Source organism: Equus przewalskii, chromosome 29 (assembly GCF_037783145.1).
Source record: "Equus przewalskii isolate Varuska chromosome 29, EquPr2, whole genome shotgun sequence".
NCBI classification, from domain to species: domain Eukaryota; kingdom Metazoa; phylum Chordata; class Mammalia; order Perissodactyla; family Equidae; genus Equus; species Equus przewalskii.
The window spans coordinates 41,576,602-41,599,049 of record NC_091859.1 but is presented as its reverse complement, the minus strand read 5'-3'; the positions used below and the strand labels follow the sequence as shown (position 1 = coordinate 41,599,049).

Sequence of the window (22,448 nt, the reverse complement as noted above, 5' to 3'; positions counted from 1 at the left end):
AGCTGAGGGACAGGCGGCTCTGGCAGGGCACGGGGCATTCCGGAACAGTGTGTTTTGTAAAACTCACCGAATCACGTTGACAGTGGATCTCCAGGTGCGGGTCAAGTTCAGAAGGAGGGTTCAGAGGAGTGCTTCTGTCACCCAGCCCAGCGTGCACGTTTCTGCTTTCAGAGTCTCCCATCGGAGTAGAGGTTGGCTGTGAGCTTGTGACGGGAGAGTCGATCCCAAAAATAGAAAAGGGGCTGAGAGATGGTACTGTGGGTGCACCCATCTCTGGCAAAATAGTGGCTTCTTTTTGCTCTCTTGAGTGGAGGCAGCAGAAAGTTACTTGACACGGCAGATGGGGGCTCCCCTGGGGCCTTCCTGGGGGATGGCAGCAGGCTGTCCGTGGGTGATGCGGCCGTCAATTTGGGGAGAGTCTCTTTGCGCCAGGAGAGGGAAGAAGGCAGACGTGGGGCAGGGGAGAGAGGAAGAGGGGGAGCTGTGTGTCTCTTTGATGTCGTTCAGGCGGAAAGCCAATCTGCACATGTAAATGAACTTGAAAATGCAATTAAAAATATATACATATTGGAGACCGCGAGCCAGGCTTTAATGTGAGATGCGGGCGCAGAGTGACGAGCAGCATTGTCTGTAATCAGGATACGGGCTCTCCTCTGTGATTAATGCGTCCCGGTGGTGATGGATGCGCCACAGATAAACGCCAGAATTATTTCTTAAACTGCAGATTGGCAGCCCCGCTGAATGCAGACTTTCCTTCGCTCACGTCACCAGTGTCCTTCTCCCAGCTGCCACTGTGCAGGGGACACGTGCTTAAGAAGGTCCCTCCAAGGGCTTGACAAGAGAGGTGACAAAACAGTTACCCGTGTCATTGTGGACAGAGATGAGAGGGGCCCTGGCTGTTATTACAGTCGCAGGTGCTGGGAACGGGGCAGAAGTGGGTGCATTGCAGGGGAGGTGGCAAGGACCGAGTCCTTAAAGCGGGAGCTGAGACGTGGGGGGCCTGGGATGTCCAGCGCAGGGGTCTGGAAGGGAACGGGTGGCAGAGCTTGCTGTCTCAAGCCCTGTTGTGTGTTCTCAGGGTTGACAGCTCACGTGTGTCCAGAAGAGGGCGCTCAGCCATGGGGGCCCAGGCGTTCGCCACTCGTTAGAGAATGGTGTGCAGCACATGCCTACTGTGCGCCCTCCCTGTGCCATCGCTGTGTTGGGCACTGCGGACACAGTGGTGGATGGAATAAGCCCCGGAGGCATGCTCACAGTCTCAGAGGGGGAGACACCTCATCGAGGAGAAACGTAATAAATGAATTACGGAGGTTAGATGACAAGTGCTCTGGCAATAAGTAGAGCAGGGTAAGGGAGGTGTGTGTAGGGTGGATGGCTGTTTTAAATAGGGTGGTCCAAAGGGGCTCATTGAGAAGGCAACATTGGAGCAAAGACCTGCAGAAGTTGGAAGAGTGAGCCCCGTGGCTCCCTGCCAGAAGAACGTTTTAGGCAGAGGGAACAGACCGTGCAAAGGCCCCGAGGTAGGATGTGCCTGCTGTTTCCAGTGGAGGCTAGTGTGGCTGGGAGAGAGTGAGTGACAGGAGAATGAGAGGGAGGAGATCAGAGAGCTGGTGGGATGGGATGGGGGCTGCCTTCTCCATCATGACTGACCCGTGCCTTTAAATTGCCGACTGGCCATAATGTATTTTGGCAGAATTTTAGCTAGAAGCTGGAAGAATTTTAACCAGAAGACGATGTCAGCTCCAAGTCTGGAGGAGTTCTGTGATGGAGAGAACTGTCTGGGGATGGAATTGGTTGTTCTGAGACCTTCACCCGCCAAACACCATCCTAATCAGCGAAAGGAGAAGGTGTAGTGGGATGGGAGACCAGGCTGGGCCTCCCTGTCCTGAGATTCTGTGGTTCAGAAATGCTAAGACCCGTCAAGGATCCTTCGCTGCCTCATTTCAATCTGAGATGCTCTGACTAATGCAGAATCGCAAACTCCGATGCTGTGGGGCCGGCGAGTGGTCCTGCTGAGGGCCGGCCCGCTGGAAAGACCCTGCCCCACAGCAGGGGCAGCAGGCCCAGCAGGCCCAGCACCCCCTTGTCGTCACATGTCATGGGCCCTGGGCACCTTGCTCCTTCGACTGTTCAAGAGGAGCCAGAAAGCCATGCTCACGTGAAATCTCCTGAGGTTTCCATGTGGGCTGGGCATTAAGGCGTTTTCTAAGTGCTGCTGGCCTCGGGAACATTCCTGCAGGCTGGATCCCACCCATCTCCTCTGGTGCCCGTCCTCTGATCACCCCTCCTGGGTCCCTCCCCCGTGCCCTTGACACCTGGCTCCTCCCTCTGCATTGTCCAGGCCCAGATGGGACAGGCAGTCGCCCTGACCTCGCCCACAGGGACTGGCGGCCCTCCTCCGGGCTCGCGCCCCTTCCCAGCTCCATCACGCTGGGTTGTAATCTAGTAATTTCCTGCCTCCTTCACCTCCGTGCCCCCCATTCACTGTGTCGCGTGGTGCCCCATACTAAGCACCAGATACAGAGCTCCCGAGTGTCAGAGCCCGAGCACCGCGATTCTGAGCCAAGACTGACCGTGAGCCCTGGCCTCGGCGGTTCTGCCGTCCTGGAGGCTTCTACGCCTCTTAGCGAGAAGGAGTTGCTTGCACGCCTAGAGGGCCGACAAGGTTCTTCAAGAGCCTTCATCTCTCGTTTGGATAACTAAGTGGAACTCAAATATATTTCTGTAAATAAAACGGTCCCACAGCCCCCCCGCCCCCGCCTAAGTCGATGCCTCGTTGAAGCTATTTTATTAACGAGTTCTGCTGAGTGGGCCTGAATGGGGGCCGCCACTCTCACATCGCGGATCTAATTATAAACACGAGGGACGGTACCAAATAAGCAGCCGTGGAGGGAGAGGAGTCTGGCAGCTTGGTTTAAAGTGTCCTTTAATGAACTTCTTTGGCACTTGTATCTTAGCAACACGTTTTATTACATCCTGGTGCAGCTGGACTCGCGCAGCGGTAATCTATCCCCCAGCTCTCCCATTCTGGCTCTTCGCTGAATGGCTGGAGGGATGTACCGACCCATTCTCCCAAGGCTGTGTTTGCGTCCCTTCTGTTTTGTTTAGTTGATGAAAAAGGCAAACACAGGCCTGGGAGTGGGGGCCTTGTGGGTGCAGAGGGCGCCGTGGCCCCAGCCTGAGAGACGGCGGCCCGCCCGGAGCTGGGCTGCCATCCTTTCGGCCGCTGTGGCAGCTGCGTGCTGCCTTGTGCGTGTACCGCTTCGCTCCCCGGCGCTCCCTGGGTTTGGGTATTTTTATCTGGACTTCTCTTCTGTAATGACACTAATTTGGATACGGCGGAAGTGGGGACGTTTGCAAATCTTTCATTGCAATCAGCAGCCTGTAAGTGGGGATGGGGGAGTATTCTAGAAGAAGTGGACGTGGGGGAGGGTGGCACAGGAGAGGAAGGGGGGCCGGGGCACTGGGCCGAGGTGGCCTTCCAGCCTGGCTCTGTTGCTGGTGAGCCCAGGGACCTCGGCCAGTTTCTTGCCTTCTCTGAGCCTTAACTCTCTTGTCTGCTGTGTGAGTTTCCCGTGGCTGCTGTTAACAGGTCACTGCAAACTGGCCTTAAAACAACAGACATTTGCTCTCTCAGTGTTCTGGAGGCTGGAAGTCTGAAATCAAGGTGTCACAGGGCTGCGCTCCCTCCAGGGGAGGCTCCTTCCTGCCTCTTCCAGCTTCTGGTGGCCCCAGGCGTTCCTTGGGTTGTGGCCGCATCACTTCAGTCCCTGCCTCTGTCGTCACGTGGACGTCTTCCCTCTCTCTGTCTCCTCTTGTCTTCTTATAGGGTCCCCAGTCATTGGATTTGGGGCCCACCCTGATCCAGTGTGATCTCAACTAATTACATCTGCAAAGACCCAATTTCCAAATAAGGTCTCATTCCGAGTTTTCGGGCGGACATGAGTTTTGGAGGGACTATTCTAACCCGCTGCCTCTGCCGACTGAAGGTGCTCACGCCTCCCTCAGGTTGCGGTTGGGGATCGCACGCTCCATGCTGACCCAGCGCCAGGCTGTAGTCTCCGTCAGCATCTGCCTTCCTGCCCCTTCCTTGCCAAGAGCCGGGACAGAGGAGCTGCTGAAACCGTGCTCTGCTGTGAGCAGGACGGCCGTACTTTCCGAACCCGGCAGTTGGTTTGGATATTTGAAATCAAGACCACCCCGGAAAATCTGGGGTGCCTCCTTTATTGGGTTTGATGTTAATTTGCTTGTGCAGTTTTGAAAACCAGTCAGCCGATGGTTTCACCCTGGTTTGTTTTCATTCAGGAGCCGGGAGAGGATGCTTTAGAACAAACAGACCGTCAGTGGGATGTGCACCTGCTGGGCAGCCCATGCAGCTTGTCTTCGCCCTGCAGGGGGATGAGCAACCTCTAGGCTGGAGGCCGAGGCCCACAGTTACTGGCTGCCACCTCCCAGGATCTTCACAACTTTGCACAAGTTGCTCATCTCCACTTGCCTCATTCTTTGCATCTGTAAAATGGCTATAGTGAAGGACCCTGCCTCTGTGGCCTGTGATGGGGATTAAATGCCTTATGTGGAAGCACATTTGTAAACTGCAAATTGCCGTGTGTGTGTTGTCTTGGTATTGCTGTCCAGCAGCTGTGGCCTGTCCTCCTGGCTGACCAGGAGGCTGAGGTCCATGTTTAAGTCTCAGGAGCCACATCGTCTCTGGGCCGCCAGAGACCCTTGTGGGTGGCAGGATGGAGCCAGCCAGCACTTCCCGGTGACAGGTGAGAGTGTGCTGGGTCCCCCACTGCCTTGACTTCTGACAATAGCTTCGAGTCCTACTCCTGTCCCCGTTTCACAGGGCAGGAAACTGAGGCTCAGAGCGGGACAGTTACTCATCCAAGGCTTAGCTCTGGGGCTGAAATATGAGCCCAGGTTGCTGCTGCACTGTCTGTGTATCAAACTGGCTGCCAGCAGAGACGGAACCCCGAGCCCGCCTGGGCATCTGATCCCTGCCAGCAGTCCCAGTGTGCTGCCAGCCCTGGCTGGGGATGCCACACTCGTCTGTGAGTTTGCGGTCCACCCAGGTCCTCCCTGTCCTTGATACCATGTCGTCCTCAGTGTCTCTGGGAGTGGCAGGCCCGGCAGGGGGTGTCCCCATGGGACTGAGCTTGAGGAAGCAGAATCTGTGTCCCGTCCCCAGGGCCCTGCTGGGTAAGTCTTTGATCTTTCTGAGTCGTTTTCTGCATCTGTAAAATGGAGATGAGACTCTGCTGCCTACTTCAGAAGGTAATTGTGAGGGGGGAGTCTGGCCTGCAGGCTTGGAGGGTGGGGCATGGGGCGACCGGGATCAAGTGAGCAGCTGGGCGGGGGTCCAGAGAGAAGGCCCATGGGGTCGGGGTCAGGCCACCTACCCCCTCCTCTTCCCCACCCCCCGCCACATTACCACTTAATTTGCACCTACTGGGTGCTGGATTACACGCATGTGTGGGGTCCTGATAAGCCTTGGGACAGAGCCGTGATCCCTGTTGCAGGAACAGAGAGTGGGGCCTGGAGCTTTTCGGTAGAGGATAGGGGCTGACAGCGGGGCCCGGCTCACACAGCTGGGCCTGAACCCTGGCTCTGCCCCTCACACGTCCACGTTCAGAGGGGCGGTTCCCAGGTTCAGTGGAATGACGTGCTTGGTCATCGGCCGCTGTGTTGGGCACTGCCGGCCCTGGTGAGTGCTGTCCGGTGACAGAGCAGGACTGGAAGGCAACCTGGTAGGAGGGCCGCGGGCTTGCTGTCCCTCCCACTCCCAGAGTGCTGGCCGGGGCGCGGGTCAGGTGGCCCTGAGACTGCTCGGAGGGGCTCACTCCTGGGGCGCCCTGGCCTGGGTTTGGAGCAGCCTCCCTCCTTTGGCGGGAGCCCTACCCGCCGCCAGCTCCTGCCTCCTGAAGACACAAAGACACAAAGGAAGAGCCCACCTCGGGTTCCCCACCAAGTCTTTTTGTGATTTTGACCCTGCTAAGAGAGTTCCCGGTCCCTCTGGGAAGCATTACGATGTGGTTCTCCCCATTTTACACATGAGGAGGCTGAGTGGTAGAGTGACCTGCCCAAGGCCCACAGCACGAGAGACGCACCAGGATCCCAGAAGCATCCATTTGACTCCAGGGGGCACTGTTATCCCCACTTTAAAGATGAAGAAACTGAGGCCCCGAGAGGTCAAGTAACTTTCCCAATTCACCCAGCTTCCAGGTGGCAGTGCTCAGATCCCCACCAGGTCTCTTGACCACAAAGCTTCCCCTCCCACAGCTGTGCCAGCCCCCAGGGACCCCAGGAAGCCCACGCGGCTGAGGGAGGAGGATCCCGCCTGCAGTCCTGCTCTTGCTTGGTGTGGTGCTCTGGTGCTCGCAATGTCCCCTCCCCTCCGAGCTCACAAAGTCCCCCGAGGGCAGAGCCAAGATGCGCTCAGGAAGGGCCGACCACTGTTTCAGCGCTCACACGCATGTGCTGTTTGAGGAAGAAACGAGGAATTGGACAGGTGAGGATTTGGTTCGGGTTCGACTGTTTCCAGGCACCTCCTGTCTGTTACGAGGAACTCAGTGGGAACCGAGGGAGAGCTTGGGGGCGCACTGTCACCCTCGCTGTTTGCTCAGGTGACAGGCTGGAGGCCGGGGCTCTCCTCGGAGACAGGGTTGGTTGTGAGGTCGCACACGAGGAACCGCCTCTCTGAATGTGGACGTGTGAGGGGCAGAACCAGGGTTCAGGCCCAGCTCCGTCTGAGCTGGGCCCCATGCTGTCAGACCCCATCCTCTACCGAACAGCTCCAGGCCCCACTTCCTGTTCCTGTACTAGGGATCACAGCTCTGTCAGCCCCGGACGGCCTGAATGCCTGAGGGTCACCAAGCCTTTGCTCAGGCTGCTCTCCTGCCTCGATCGCCCTTTTCTCTTTAACAAGATCCTGCTCATCCCCTGAGGCCCAGATCCTCTTCTTACCCTCAAGAAAGGCGCCTCTGGATTCGTCTGGATTTGGATCCTAGTGGTGGTAGTGATGGTGGTGGTGGTGGTGCTGGTGAGGATGGTGCTGATGGTGATAAAGGTGATGGTGAGGATGTTGATACTGATGATGATCCTGGTGATGGTGGTGGTGGTGGTGGTGACGGTAATATTGGTGATGGTGGTAAGAATGTGATGGTGATGACGCTGGTGATGATAAAGGTGATGCGGATTATTGTGATGATGGTGATGATGGTAACATCAGTGTTCACCATGGCAACTCCCACTTATTGACCCCTTCCTACGGTATGTTTTTTTTCCAAGTTACCTTACTTACCATCACAACACGTCTTAGGAGCAAGTATTACCCACACTCTGGAGCGGAGGAAGCAGAGACAGAGCCCAGGTGCTGGCCAGTCATGGCTTCGCTACTTTGTGGCAGATCAGACTCCTCAGTAAAACGGAGGTAGTGAGGGGTGTTACCTGTGTCCGACACTTGGGTGCACACAGTTACATTTTAATTGGTGAACAGTGAGCATGGGTGTGCCTTAGAAACTGTAAATGTGGAAATGTTTTTGCTGTTACACTGTGTCCCTGAAGACAAGATTCTTGTGTGTGTGTGTAAAGAAGAAGCAAAAAGCTGTAAAAGTTCTAAAGTCACTGAGGTTGACACCCAAGAAATAGAGTACCTTGTGTGCCTAGGATGCCCTTCTGGGGACCCCCTACAGAGTGAATAACAAGATGACGTAAAACACAGAAGGTTGCCGACGTTGCTTTGAAAGACCGTGCGGCTCAGACGGCCTCTTCCTGGGCGAGTAGATCTTGTGTTGCATCTATTCGTGTGACATTTGCTGTCACTTCCTAGGTTTGAAAAGCCCCAGGCCAGCTCCTTGGGGGTTGTCTGTTCCTCCTCTGTCTGAGCCTGCAGTTCTCTCGGCTGCCAGTGGATGACGCTGAGGTTCTGGAAGGAAATCACAGGAATGGGAAAGAATACATGATTGTTCTTGAAAATTAAAACTTTAGATGAAAAAGAACAAGATAAACAATCCTGCCACCCTCCAAGTGTAATTGGTAAGTTATGGAGCAAGATTTAAATACAAATAAGCATACGTGTCAAGTACTTTCATTGACATAATTGCTACTTATCCTACTTAACATGTTTTTAACTCTTGGGTAGCCCTTTACTCTCAACTACAATGTTTCCAGGCTTTGCAAACACTCAGGCCCTGACTGGACCTTCGCTCAGGCCCCCCCGAGCCTGCCCCTTGACCTTCTGCGTCTCAGTCTCTCGGGAGCTCCATTTCCCAGCAGATGCCTCGTGCCACCTCTTACTTGTGGAACCAGAAGCTCCACCACTGGGCCCAGGAGTGTGTGTGACATGCTCCCCGCAAGATTCTGGAGCACCTGAAGTGTGAGAACCAGGGCTCTGTGTGAGGATGTCCCTTTTCCCGGCCCCCTGACAAAAGGGAAAGATGTGGACAGCAGGCTTCTTCAGCCTTTCTTGGATCTTCTCCTCTTTTGTGATTATGATGATGGTGATCATTGTGATGGAAATGATGGTGGTGATGATGGTGGTGATGGAGATGATGGTGGTGACGATGGTGATTATGGTGATGATGGTGATTTTGGTGATAATGGTGATGGTGGTGGTGATAGAGATGATGGTGGTGATGATGGTGATTATGGTGATAATGGTGGTGGTGATGGTGGTGATGGAGATGATGGTGGTGACGATGGTGATTATGGTGGTGATGGTGGTGGTGGTGATTTTTGTGAGGATGGTGGTGGCGATGGTTGTCACGCCTTGCCAACCTCAAGGAAAGATGGAGGAGGTTGGGGCGTAGTAGAGGGGCCCAGCTCCAGGTCCTCAGCTTGCTTACCTCGCACACTTGGCTGAGGCGTGGAAACTCCCTGAACCCCTCATTTTCTTCACGTGCAAAATGGAAGTAATAATATCTTTGTAAGCCATAAGACCTGTGCAGATATTAGTGGTTTTATTATTAAAACTCAGGACTGCAGTTGGTTTTCATCATGCGGTGTCTTTATGTAAAGGGGTAAAAGGAAAGAGGGCTAACCATGTGTCAGTAGGCTGTGATGTGAGACTTTTCACTGATATTTCATGGCGTTGGTATTTAGACATTTCTATTAATCAGCTTTTGGTCTTTCTAAGTTGAATTTTAAAACATATTTCTTTAAAAACAAACACAGAAAGTGCAAAAGGTAATCTAATGGGCCCCCTTACCTGCCCTTTGGTGCGGTGTTCAGGGGTGGGCCTGGGTGCTGGGCCTCACGTCCCAGCTCGTCCAGGCTTGTCTGCTGATGCCTGTGGGTGGCCCCTCCTCACAGTGTTTGCTCCAGTTTCCACTCAGGGGCCTTTGACACGCATGTGTTGCCCCTGCAGCCTCTGCCTGAATCGGTGAGCCCCCGTCTGGAGCCAAGTGGCCTGGACGGCTGGCCCTCCCTGAGCGCCACCAGCCGAGGCTGAGAGGCCAGAGGAGCTCAGCTCTCGTCCCCATTTTAGGTTATTAAATAGATTCCCCCCGATTTTGCCTTTGCTCAGTCCAAATCAGATTTTGTTTTGTCTCCTGGAGCTTCGTTTCATAGCTCTGCTGGCTTTGATCTCCTCGTCGCATATGGACATCTTCCCTTGCTGGCTTCTCCTCTCAGCCCCAGGTGCCTCCTTCCTGACGTCGAACCCGCTGTTCCTGTAACACATACTCACCCCTAATGAGCTACTTAAAAAATAAGCATTGATTTCTGTATAAAAATCACAATTAATTTTAAATGCCCTCTGTAAACCTTGTTACAAATAATTGCCAGAAACACACAAAGTCTGAAATTAATTAAAATCGACAGCCTCATTTGATGCGGAATGCGCCTCTCATTTTTTAGTTATGTGTGTGAGCCGTGTGGATGTTGCTCAGGCAGAAGCGGCGTCTGTGAGATGCCAGGCGGGGAGAATTTGCTGGAGGACTAGCTGAGTTGTCTGGCCACGGGCAGGAGGGGGAAGAAGATGGGGTTGGAGTGGTCCAGACCTGGCTGGCAGCCCTGCATCCTCTCTGAGTGATCGGATGACCTTCCGAGCCTCAGGTTCCTCATCTGTGGAATGGGTGTAGTCATGCCAGCCGCACAGGGTTCCTGGAAGGTGAAGGCAAAGATGAACCTGTTCAGAGAGTCAGTGCTCGCTGCTTATCCTCGCTCTTCCTTCCTCCCTCTCTCCCTGCCCTGCACCAGCCTTGGAAGGCTTCACCTGCGTGTCTGTTGCTGCAGTCTCATTTCATTCGTTCACTCATTCGCTCACTTCTGCCATGAGATAAATGGAAGCTTGACAGGAGTCAGAGATGGCAAGAATGCCATTCAGAGTTCCTCTCGTCTGGACGAAAACACTAGGGCCAAGGGTGGGGAGGTGACTCAGTCTGGGCTGAGCCTGTCAGTCTGGGGTGAGAACCCGACTTTCCCGACCCCGAGCTTGGCACTGTTTCTGCCCCACTGGACTCCTGTCCTCTCAGGCTGGTAGGGTGATTGGGGTTGGTGTTTCCCGAGGCAGATGGAGCCCGCTAAGGGCCACGGCTCTGTGATCCCCTGCTCCCCAGTGTAACAGAAGCCCCTTACTCAGCAGTAGAGAGGATGTGTAGAGGCGAGGAAATTCTTCCGCAGGATTGCTATAGTAACGGGTGCGTTTATATGAAGTTGCAGTCATGGTCAACCTTTTGTCAGTTTCCATTCCAGGATTCTCAGAATCACTCCGCTGTGTCCTTGAGCAGAGTGCCCTGTAGCCTTCACATTTCCTCATTGATCTCTGTGTAGCTATTGTGTAGGGCCACAGAGAGGCCAGTGCTCCCCCACTTTCTGAAGGGGCACAGGTGCAGGGCCAGACCTACCAGGGACTCGTCCTTAGGTCCTGCTCTCTACTGATCACCAATGCTGGGTAGTTGCTCAGCATCTCTTAGCACTTTGGCTGCTTCATCCGCGGACAGGAAAGTAGCATTTACTTAACTGTTAGGCTGTTTCATTTGTCCGTTGAGCCAGGAGTTCCTGAGCAATGCCGTGTGCCAGGTGTTGGGCAGGGGCTGGGAAAACAGCCAACAGCACAGCGTCCCTGCCCTCAACAAGCTCATAGCCAGGTATGAGGACAGTTCAGGGCACCCCAACTTGTTGAGTGAAGGGGGAACTCAGGTCTCAGGGGACCTTAGAAGGAGCCACCAGTTCAGCCAGGGACTGCAGGAGACAGCGTCGCCGAGAGAGTGGAGACGGCACAGGAACAGTACAGACTCAGTTAGGACAGTTTCTTGCCTCCTTCCCACCCCCTCCCTCCCTCCTGGTCCCCAGGTATCTCTTACCCTCTGTCTCCCCCTGCCTTTGAAGCTTTGGACAGTAAAGGCCGGTTCCTCATCAGATTCCTTCTATGCCTTTGGTCCCAGAGACAAATAAATGGCAACTCGCCCCCCACCCCCTTGTGTCTCCGTGGACGGTGGCTGCAGAGAAGAGGAAACAAAGCTTAGGAGTTACTTATTTATTCCTCACTTTGCAGAAATGTTTATTTGAAAGCAGCACGGCAAGGCGGGATGGTCTGATTTGATTAGCAAGTCTGAATGTATTAGCAGCGAGACAGAAACGGTATTACAATTAGCCGTAATTAGCCGTGCTGATGACTCTGGGTGGCAATGCGGGTGACAGATGTGCCTCCTGGTCCCGGCTAGGCTGGGAGGGCACTTTCCCCTTGTGAAGGGACTCTGCTTCCTGGGGACGTAGGACTCTGGCCCAGTTGCTTCACAGAGACCAATGTGCCAGACCCACTTGTGTTGTGTAAAGTGATTTCGTGGTTCTCTGGGGGCAGTGGGCCTGACTTTTGGGGAGCTGGCGTCTTCTAGGCTGCCCTGATTTGGTACCATCAGCAGCAGCAATGGATTCCTTTGTATGCTGCTCATCTCCTTATGAGTCTTTATCAAAGCCCAGCCCTGGAAACCCCGTTCACTCGGGTTTACTGTGGGCTTTCTCGCCGAGACCAGGCCTGTGCTGTGTCCCAGGCCCAGCTGGCTGCAGCGAGGATGCCCTTGGTTATGTTTGTAGATGCTTGCTGGATGCCCAGTACTGGGCTCCAGTAACACTGTCAGGTGCTGTCTTAGATGTAGACACTAGGAACGATGTGACCACATCTTACCAAGTTAGTGTATCTCAGTGTGTGTTGTCAGTGACTTTGAGCAAGGCGGGGGTTGGGGGGGGTTGGAAGGGGGACGCCCAAGCCTCTCCCGTCCCCCACGAGTTCCCGGTCTTCCAATGCGGGCACCAGACACACAGACATCCTGCAGAAGGAAGCCGAGTGCTTCTCATGGGGTGATGAGGATGTTTTGGAACTTGATGGAGGTGGCAGTTGCCCAACTTTGTGAATGTATTAAATGCCATTGAATTGTTCACTTTAAAATAGTTATTTTTATGTTATGTGAATTTCATCTCAGCTGAAAAAAAAGAAGCAAAGTGCTGAGATATTTTGGAAACACTATAGACGGAGTGCATCTCAGAGGCTTTAGTGGGATAAAGTTTCTGAAAAATCGGGCCGATAAGTGGAGATGATCATGGAATCCGAGTCTGGCTCTGAGCTGGGAAAGAGCTGGAAGGGTGAGGACGGGACGGGCGTGTCCACAGAGGCCCTGGGGCACAGCGAGGACCCAAGCCCAGGAGATGCAGCCTGTCCTTTGGGCGAGAGTGAGGAGGAGGCTGGAGAGACCAGTGGGCAGAAGTGAGACCATGTGTCCTTTCTGCCTTTGGCTGCCCTCCGGGGGCTGCAGGAAGTGGGCAGTGTGTGTGAAGGGGGCAGTGTATGCCATCTTTATGGCTGGAAGGAGGCCACCCCGCTGCCCCACCTGCCCTGAGTGCCACCCCCTGGCTGTCATGCCCGTTAGAGACCACAGCTGCCTCTGGAGTGTGGCTGCCTGTTCTGTGGCTCCACAGGTGGACTCGGCCTCAGCTGCAGCATCTGCCAGGGCTGCTTGGAGAGGCAGCCCTCAGATGGCAACTCCTCGTTGTCCTCCACAGCCCCCCGGTGGTCAGGAGGATCCTCTGGGCTCCAGATCTGTGCCGGGCCTGGACCAGTTGCTGCAGGTATAGCAGAGACAGATGTGCTCTGCCCATAGGGGGCTGTCAGTTTGCAGCTGTCCAGGGGCACCTGGTGGGGGTGTCTGAGGGAGCTGGAAGGGGCTACAGCTTGAGGAAATGCTTTCTGAACTCCAAGTGCAATCAGAGTTTAAGGGATTCTTTTTCTCAGGGGTGGGGGGTGGTGACAAAGAAAATGTTTAGCTGTGAGCTGGAAAAATGCACTCTCCTACAAGGGGACCCTGGGGTGGGTGGGCCTGCTTCTCTCGGGGGCTCCAGGCTGAGTCCACACAGAACACTGGCCCATCCAGTCCCCCAAAGGACGTGGCTTTGGTTCCTCGGAATGAAACTGTGGTGCAGTGTCTTCCCAGGGCATGGGAGGGTGGGACGGGCCTTCCTAGAAGAGGAAAAGAATAGTCCATCAACGTGTGAAGAGAGGCTTGACCCTCCCCATGTCAGGGAACTGCCAATGAAAACCACAGCAAGATTCCATTTCCTCCTCACCAGAGTCAACTAATTGAGTCCTGGCACTCAGGGCTGGTAAGCACGTGGGTGACCGTAAGAGCCAGAACTCTTATGAAGCACTTGTGGGCCGGAAGTTGGAGAATTTGGAAAACAGCTCAGAGTCATCTAGTAAAGCTAAAGATAGACACACATATCCTGTGACCCCAGAATCCCACTTCTAAGTGTATACTCTGGAGAAATGCTTACACAGGCGTTGCAGGAGACCTGCACATTCCCACAGCCAAAACAAAACAAAACAAACGAAATGGTGAGAACTGAGATCCCCACTGACAGTAAGTGGATAAAGAGGTACATGCATGCACGATACGGCCGTGAAAGGGGTGAGCCAGGCCCCAGGCAGCAGAAGCCGTGAGCCTGAGGAACGTGAGCTGGAGTCCAGGTAGAACGTGCAGAAGAATACTTTGGTATGATTCCATTTATCTAAAGTTGAAGGACATGCAAAACAAAGTAGTATAGTTTTTGATAAACATATTTGGTAAACTATAAGGAAAAGTGAGAGAAGGATAAATATGAAATAGTAGTTAGCTGTGTGTGGGAGGGAATGAGGAGGGCATCCAGGGGTATTTTGAAGCTTAGCTCACTTTCTTAAGCTGGGCACTATGTACACGGATGGTATTGTTAGTCTTTAAGTGTTACGTGTATTTTATGGTTTCTGATATCTGTTTGGTACTTAAAAAACACATATACATATTTAAAGTGAACCTGCGAGTGTGGGGCGTCCTGCCTCACACCCACAGTGAGATGCTGGGCCATAGAGCAGGATCCGGGCTGTCCTTGGCCATGCAACCTCCAGGAACGGGGCACCTCCAGCTTCCCAGAGGAAAAAAGTTGTGTAACTTTTGGAAACAAGACAGAACGGTCAAAAGTGCATGAAACCAGCGGTGTAAATTGTGAAACATAAGTCGTAAATTTGCTTTTTTCCCCTAGAGTGACGTAAAGGCACACTTTTCAAGTTGTATTTCTGAGATGAATTCTGGAAATGAAGCAGAACTGATTTGCGCCCTCTCCTGGGCAAGGCGGGAGGAGCGGCTGGGCCCGCGGCGGTTCAGCACCACGGAGAGCGCCCGCGCGGCCTCTTCCCCGGAGTCTGGTGGGCCACCTGGCCGAGTGGGGCAGCTTTGCAGAAGGATGACTTTGGGGACCTCGGTGGGCATCCTGCCTCTTGCACTTCTTAGCTGTGTGGCCTTGCGCAAGTCTCTTGGGGCCCTGGGGCCTCAGTTTCCTCCTGTTTTCCTTGTAGGGGGAGATGAGGCAGGGAAGGTACATTATGTGTTCCTTGCTCTGAAAATGGTCGTCCTGTTTGAAAACCCATCTGGCTATCGGAGGGGAAGGGGCTCCTTTACACACACACGTGGGTCCCGCACGTGTGTCTCTGTGAAGTGTCTGGCTGAAAGGGTGGTCAAGGGGGCAGGGGTGGGCAGGTCATGGCAGGAAGGGGCAGGTCAGTCCTGCCTGTTGGAGCCATGTGACATGTGAGGGATGCCATGAGTGGTGACCAGTGTCGCCAGGCTCTTCGCACACTTTCTAGGTTGGCTGGCGTAAGGGGCGAGGGGACAGGAGCTCCCTGTGGCTCTGCACAGCACCTGCCCATCTGCCACCTGCACTTCCTGCTCAGGACCAGCCTCAGGTGGTCGGAGGAGGAGCAAGGCCAGGGATGTGCCAGCATCGCCTCAGGCTTGTCCCAGTGGTGAGGCAGGTGGAGAGGGCAGAGGTGTGTCAGCCAGGAGCTTGGACCCTTGACCCTCAGTCCCTGGAGAGAAGATGACTTGATGCATGTGAGGGAGTAGAGGGATGGTGGCGGGGGTGGCTTCTAGAAGGTTCTCAGCTCTCTTTTCTCAGTAAAATGAGAAGCAAGCCCTTGGGTGAGAGAGCAGGTGGAGGAGGCATGAGGAGAGAGGCGAAGGTGGGAGTCATCGTCCAGGAGAGCTGGAGGAAAGGCAAAGACTGAGGACTGAGGATTCTCTCGGCTTTAAATTCTAGGGCATGTGCTTCTAACCACACCACCCATTTGCTAACTCACATTTCTTTTTGACTTATTTATTCACCGGTTGGGTAGTGAGCAGTATTATATTATCTAAACTCTCAGTAACACAGTGTTACACCATTGATTGAAACAAATTGGTTGGCATCTTCATCTCCATGTACCACCCTGGTCTTGTGAAATCTAAATCATGTTTGCACTCAGCAGCTCTGATTTGAACTGTAAACCCAGCTTGGGTGGGAGGTGACCTGCTGTTTGAAGGGCTGTCTTTCTCCTCCGTCTCTGACTTGATCTGACGTACGTCACTCAGCGTCAGGCCACATCTGTGAGAGCTGGTGTGCTGGTGACCAGCTGTAGGCACAGTGCGTGTGTCTGGCATTAAAACGCCACGTAAGTTGCATGGATGAAGGACTCAGTGCTGTGTAGCACCAGCACCCTCGGGTGTGTAGGTGAAAATACAAGCCTGGGTCACCTCGGGGCATGTCTGTGCAGACCCCTATGTCCTTACACACGTGTGTTTATAGCATCTCACACCAACACTCCAGGGCCAAGAATGGAACTGATGTTTCACTCCTGTCTGTTGTCATAACTGCTGTGGCCCCAAAGCTTGTAGTGCTTCTGAGCAAGGCGGAGAGGTCAACCTAGTCCAGGGGTCTAGAGACACAACCCCCGCCCCCAGCTCCAAACTTGGATAGCCCATCAGTGTCTGAAATTTGCATTTAGGATGGCTTCTGATAATTCTGCCTGTGTATCCTTTCCTGCCTCTTCTGGCTTGTTCCTGCTAATCCTATAAGAGCTGTCTTGAAAACTCCTCCTCCGAGAAGTCTTCCGTGACTTCACAGGGCTGGGCTGGGTCTTCTTCAGATGGTTACACAACTCTGGGCGCAGGGGCCCATAGTCCCCTGCCATGGTGCTCCCCTCACCTCCCACAGTGCCTTGCCAAAGCTGGGAAAACAGTAGGTGCTCAATATGTTAGTTGTATTTCAAAATGGTTCCTTTCCCCTTCCCCTCGGCCACGCACCAGAGGGGTTTTCTCCAGTCTTCATTGTGAGAACTTGATGGGGTTCCTGGAGGTAACACCCACAGAAGTATGGGCCCCCCCTTAGATTGGGCCCCTGGGAGTTTTAACTCTCAAGCTGTCAACACTCAGCCCTCAGCAGTTTGTTGAAGTTCTCGGTTAAGTGTTGCTACCAGTTCCTGGTTCTAGCAGCTTCTGCTCGTGGTAAGCTGTGATTCTCTGTAGCCACCTGTCTCCCGGGAAGCCCCCTGCCTCCTCTCCCTTGGCTCCGAGTTACCAGGCCTGTGCCAGGGCCTGAGTCATCTGGCAGCAAAGAGCACAGTCCATGCTATGGAAGGAGCTCCCTGTCTGGGGGAGCAAGCACACACAGCTCCAGTGCACACTGCTTTGGGGAGGGGAAAGGGCCAGAATCACGTCAGTTCCAGGAGAAGGTCAGCCCCACCAGGGCCAGGCATGCAGGAAGTGCTCCTTCCATGTTTGTTGATTGACTGAGTGAGGATTTGCAAGTGCAAAGTCTGTACCCGGTTTTGCCTGGATCACCCCTGAGCTGACCATGCGGAGGAGTTTGGACTCAACAGTGTGGGCCACTGCCAGCTTCCTCCGTCCACTCGGGAAGTCCTCTCAGCCAAGACGGGGTTCCAGACTTTTTTGGCTTTTCAAGGTTCCCCTCCCTTAACAAAATGATGAAAATGCACAATAGGCGAAAATGCCCAAATCCGTGACTCATTATACATTTTCCCAAAGTAAAAAAAAAAAAGAAAGAGTTCTCCTTAATCACCTTTCATATTTTCATTAACGGCATCAAAGCGGTTGGGTCTGGAAAAACCAATCTGAATCATAGTCGTCTGGAAGAAGTTGATGAGGAATGCAAAGGAATTTGAATTTCAAAGCTGAGCCTTTATCTCTCATTAACGTTTTCTGCTGTGAGGGCTCCCCCAAGACCCAGCCGTGTCATCCATTAGAGGAGCGTGTGGATCTGAACACATGTGGCATCGTCGCTCACTCTGAAGCTCTCAGGGCCCACAGTGTGGGTAGCCCCATCGTGAGCCCACGTGACCCCTTCCTCTCCCTGACCCGCCCTGCCCCGGGGAGTCCAGTGCCGAACTGCTGAGCCTCTGAGCTTGCTTCTTTGTTGGCTTGGCAGCAGCTGTGGGCACCTGTTGCACGCCCAGCTCTGTGCTGGACCAGCTGGGGCGTGAGGTGTAAGATGGAGCACACCTTTAGTGAGCCCTCTGCCCAGCGAAGCCACACACCCAGCACTGTGTGGGAAGGGTCAGCACAGACTCGAGTTGGGGCATGCAGTGACCCAGAGGACAGTGTCTGCTGGGCGCATGGTGGCTCCTGGAGGCTGGCCTCCATTCTCCAAGGTGCAGGACAGTGTGGGGAGGACAGAGCCACCCAAGGCCAGGCCTGAAGGCACCGGAAGTTCTGGAGTCAGTCGGAGCTGTGTCGGGTCCTTCGGGCGTCTGCAGGTTCCTGGGGACCTGAGTGGGAAACACACTCCCGCCAACTGACATGAGCCGGGCCAGGCCACACACCCACTGTGTGGAGACCACGTTGCTGTGATGCTCTGTCCGTTGGCCCCGTGAAGCCAGGGGTGACTCGGCCACAGGAAGTGTCCGTGTCCTTCAGGGCGACGGGAAAAAGGGGTCCCGGAGCTGAGCATCTTGTAGTGCCAGAAAGTAACAAACAGATAAGCAAAAGTCACTGCACTAGGAACATGTCAGAGGGACCCAGGAGCCGAGCCCGAGAGTGCCTGTGGCCACACTGGGGCCATTGGAGCAACAAAACATGGTATTGGAGTTTAACCCCAGGGATAAAATAATATCGATCAGCCCATGCTGATATAAATTCGTGATTAAGTAAATAAATCAGGGAGAAGAGACACGTCTCCCAGGCAGAAGAATTCTAGATAAATTATGTCCACACCGCGCCCTCGAGGAGCTGGGTGTTCCTCCCACCGCTTCAGCGTGGGCTGTGCGTGTGACGTCCTCTCCAAGAGGGCAGTGTGGACGGGGAACGGAGTAAGTTGACAGTGGAGAAGCTTGGCAGACACCTCAGCCGGGTGACCAGGGTCAACACCAGAGGGATCAGTCATGGTGACGGCACCTGCCCTGATGGGATGTGACGAGGAGGGCTCCTCCCCTCTGTGGTCTTCCTCCCAAACCCATGGCCCCAGTCTACCCCTAATAAAACGTCAGACACATCCCAGTTGAAGGACGGTCAAGATCATCAAAAACAAGGAAAGTCTGAGAAACTGTCACAGCCCCGGGGAGCCTAAGGAGATGTGACGACTAGATGCCATGTGGGATCCTGGACAGGGTCCTGGACCAGAATAAGGGCCTCAGGTGAAAATTAAGGAAATCTGAATAGAACGGGGACTTGAGTTAACAACGTATCAAGGATAGTGTGTCCATATTGGTTCCTTGGTTGAGACAGATGTAGAATGTTGATGTGAGATGTGAACGGTGGGGAAACGGGGTCTGGGGCATATGGACACTCTCTACTGTCTTGGCAGCTTTTCTGTAAATCTAAAACTATTCTCAAAATAAAAGTTTATTTTAAAAAATTAAAATTAAGTAAAAGGGATTCAGGAGCTGGCAACTTTGCTGCTCTTGGGGGTGGCCCGAGCTGCTGGGGCCTGTGCAGGGCCTGGTCATGGCCGCCCCTGAGCAAGGGGACACTCCCGTCGCAGGATTCGGTGGCCAGAACAAGTCCCCGATTCAGCTCGCGTGGCCTCCTTGGGGAAGCACAGGGCTCACGTTTTCTTGTGAAGGCTCTAGGACACGGTCAGCTCTGCTTTTGTATTTTCCTCCGTGTGCGCACGGGAGTACTGTGATGTGCTGGGGGGCGGGGGGCACAGCTGGAGCCCTGCGGGGCTGTTAAGAAGGAGATTCTGGCCTTGCTTCACAAGGCACTATCTGAGAGAGGGCCCACGCCCGGGCCGTGCAGCAAAGCCATCCTTCCCACCTGGCCATGTGTGCCTCCCAGGTTCAAAGTGGTCCCCAGTCATCATTTTATGTGGCCTTTACAACTTTGCTCGTGGTTACGGCAGGGGGTGCCACTGCCCCTGTGCCTGGGCCTTGACTGTCACGCAGAGGCTGACAGGGTTGGCTGCTTGCCTCATACTGGCCTCAGCTTGAGTGCTCGACACCCCCGTGGGGCAGCATGGAGGGATGCAGGCTCAGAGTGGGTCTCCTTCATACCCGCGACCTGGCCTTGTCCCTGTTGTCCCCCCGCCCCCCCCCCCCCGGGACTCCCTGAGGACAGTGGCTGGGCCCTTCTCTCCTCTGCCTTCAGTCCCTAGGCCATCACTTCCCTCATGGACACAGGCATGACCCAGAGCTGTGGGTGTGGGCTGGTGGGTGGGCCTGCCTGCTCTCTCTGCCCTGCCCTGAGGCAGCAGCCGCCTCTCGCAGAGGCCAGGCTTCTCCGTGAAGGGACTGGCACACTGCGCCTTTTGAGGGCTCTCTGAGGCGGGGTGCAGAGCTGTGAGGAGCCTGGCTGGGTGTCTGGGCCAGCTCCCTGGCTCGGCGTCTGTGCTTGTGCTGGACAGCAGGCAATGGGGCTCCTGGGCCCTGGGATGGGCACCCTCCCGCATGCAGGCTGCGACAGGGGGGCTGGGGTCAGATTCGAGGACTTGCACTTTGCACGTCATCTTTCTGCAAACGCGCTTATTTGGCTGGCAGGTCGCTGGGCCCGCTGAGCCCTCGTCTTGCGTCGGTTGCCTGTCCCTGTCTTGTCTGTTGAGGTGGCCCCGAAGGCAGCAGGGGGAGGCAGGGGCTCCTGCCCTCAGCAGGTGGGGACGTGGGGAGGCCTGGGTGTCTGGCGGGCTTCGGCGGGGAGGTGAGTTGGGTCTTTGATGGATGGCTGCCACGAGGACAGGGCTTTCCAGGCTGAAGGGACAGCACGAGGGACATGTGAAGTTGTCTCTGGAGTCACCCCAGCCCTGCCCCCTGCCTTCCCGCATCACCTTGCTCCACGTGAAGGCACAGCCTGCCTTCCATGGTGGGTGAGTGGGCACGGGGCAGTGAGGCCCGTGGAAGTTGGATTTCTGGACGGGCTCTCTCTTCTGCGGGGAGGATGCGATGTGTGGAGGGGGTGGGGAGCTGGGGTGGGGGGGTGGGTCCCTCGGTGTTCCGCTCAGGGCCCCTGTGGGTTCGTGGCTGGTGCTCACTCCCAGGCTGCTGGGTTGGGCTCGTCCACCCTGTTGCCTGGCATCTGGCCATGGCTCCTGTTGACTTCTTGGCCAGTGGGCAGTGTGGCTTTCAGCCCCCACAGGACTGTGTCCGAGCTGAGCAGGGCGTTGGGGCAGAGGGGCTGCCTCTGAAGGCTGGCTGAGGCCACACTGTCCCAGGGCCCAGCAGAGCCTGGACAATGCCTCCAAAGCGTCCTCTGTTCCCCTGTGTGGCCAGACCCTCACAGATACCCTGCCTGCTTTGTCTGGAGGGGGAAGGCGCCCGACTGGCCAACAGTGTGGCAGGGATGGAGGGGAGCCCCACAGTGGAAAGGGGTCGGGAGGAGGAGACACTGTTGCATCTTGACGGTCGATGGGAATCAGCAGGCTGAAAGCTGGGGTGATGGGGAGCCAGTGGGACCGAGGGGAGCAGGGCGAGGGCGTAGGGAACAGAGGAAGCTGGAGAGGCGGGCCTGTGAGGTGAGGAGGGGGGGCGGGGAGGGCCGAGGTTCTGGCTGGAATAGGGGAAGAGCTCTGATTGGGGCATTTGACGGCTGAATGGCCTGTTTGCCTCCCCATGCCCAGAAGGCAGGGGGCCTGGGCTGGAGACCCAGATGGAACTGGCTAGAGTGGCGGGGAGTGGGGCGACATGAGGAGGATGCACTGTCCAGGGTGTGGTGCCAGGCCACAGACCCCAAAGGGAGGGGGAGGCGGGTCTGGAGGGAGGGGGAGTGTGGCCAGCTGTGTGCAAATAGGTGAGCCCGAGGCTGGACTGAAGGCTGCTGGATTCAGAGCTTAGAAAGCCCTGCCCGGAGCTGCTCTGGACAGGCCGCCCAGGTGGACGTCCAGCGAAGCCCAGCTCCAGGCTGCTGGTTCAGGCCGGGCGGAGTCCAAGGCTGAGACCGGAGTAACTGAGGCATCCACACCACGTGCAGGCAGCCCTGCTGGGAGACCGGCACGCCACAGGGGAGAGAGGGCGGTAAGGAGCCCCCGTGACCTGTTCATCTCCAGTGTAGGCACGGGAACCTAAGGATCAGAAAGGTTAAGGTGCTTGCCCAGGCTCACACAGCGGAAAGCAGTGAGAGCAGGTCTGGGTGACACACTCGGCTCTGAGAGCGCTCCGGAGAGGCAGCCTCAAGCCCAGTGTTTAGCTTGAGTCTCCAGAAGGCCCGGGGGTGGGGCTCTCATCTGGGCTGTGAGTGACCCGGGCCCAGACCCGGTGACAGAAAAAGAGGTTTTTACCCCCCCACCTCCCAAGTAAATAAATCAGTACGTCGAGGAGACCTGTTTCTTGTCTAAAGTCACATTAGAACGTTTGCTGCAGGCGAAAACTTTCGCCTGAAGATCTCACCCTGGGAGGCATCTCCTTTTAAAATGTAGTTATTAATCACTGAGGCTGAATTAGCATAATCGGGATCGTTTAAACACCGAGCCACGGTGAGTGAGACTCTCCGGCGGGGTGGGGGCCGTTGTCTTACTGCTGCAGGTCGGGGGTGCAGAGGGGCTGCCCAGTGGTCAGGCCTGGACTCCTAGTGGGAGGGTTGGGTCCAGGCGGCCACGGGGGCTGCTGAGGGCCGAGGAGGGTGGGCGGTGAATGGGGACCAGAGGTGGACCACACGAGGTCCCGCCCCCTCTCAGGGCTGGGCTCTCAGTGGGAAGAGTGACGGGACTGTCGAGTGTGTCTCTGGGGCTCT

At 55.3% G+C, this 22,448-nt stretch overlaps 1 protein-coding gene and 2 long non-coding RNA genes across 4 annotated transcripts in view; all 3 read left to right on the top strand.

Moving 5' to 3' along the window:
• PHF21B (PHD finger protein 21B) overlaps positions 1-22,448 on the top strand; it is a 102,718-nt gene that overhangs the window by 12,030 nt on the left and 68,240 nt on the right. The gene's annotated exons all lie outside the window — the stretch shown is intronic.
• Positions 2,974-4,599, top strand: LOC139080345 (uncharacterized). The gene is made up of 2 exons (XR_011534793.1): positions 2,974-3,384; positions 4,306-4,599. It is a non-coding gene; the product is annotated as an uncharacterized lncRNA (long non-coding RNA).
• Positions 6,823-9,836, top strand: LOC139080342 (uncharacterized). Its single transcript, XR_011534789.1, has 2 exons — positions 6,823-8,034; positions 8,170-9,836. It is a non-coding gene; the product is annotated as an uncharacterized lncRNA (long non-coding RNA).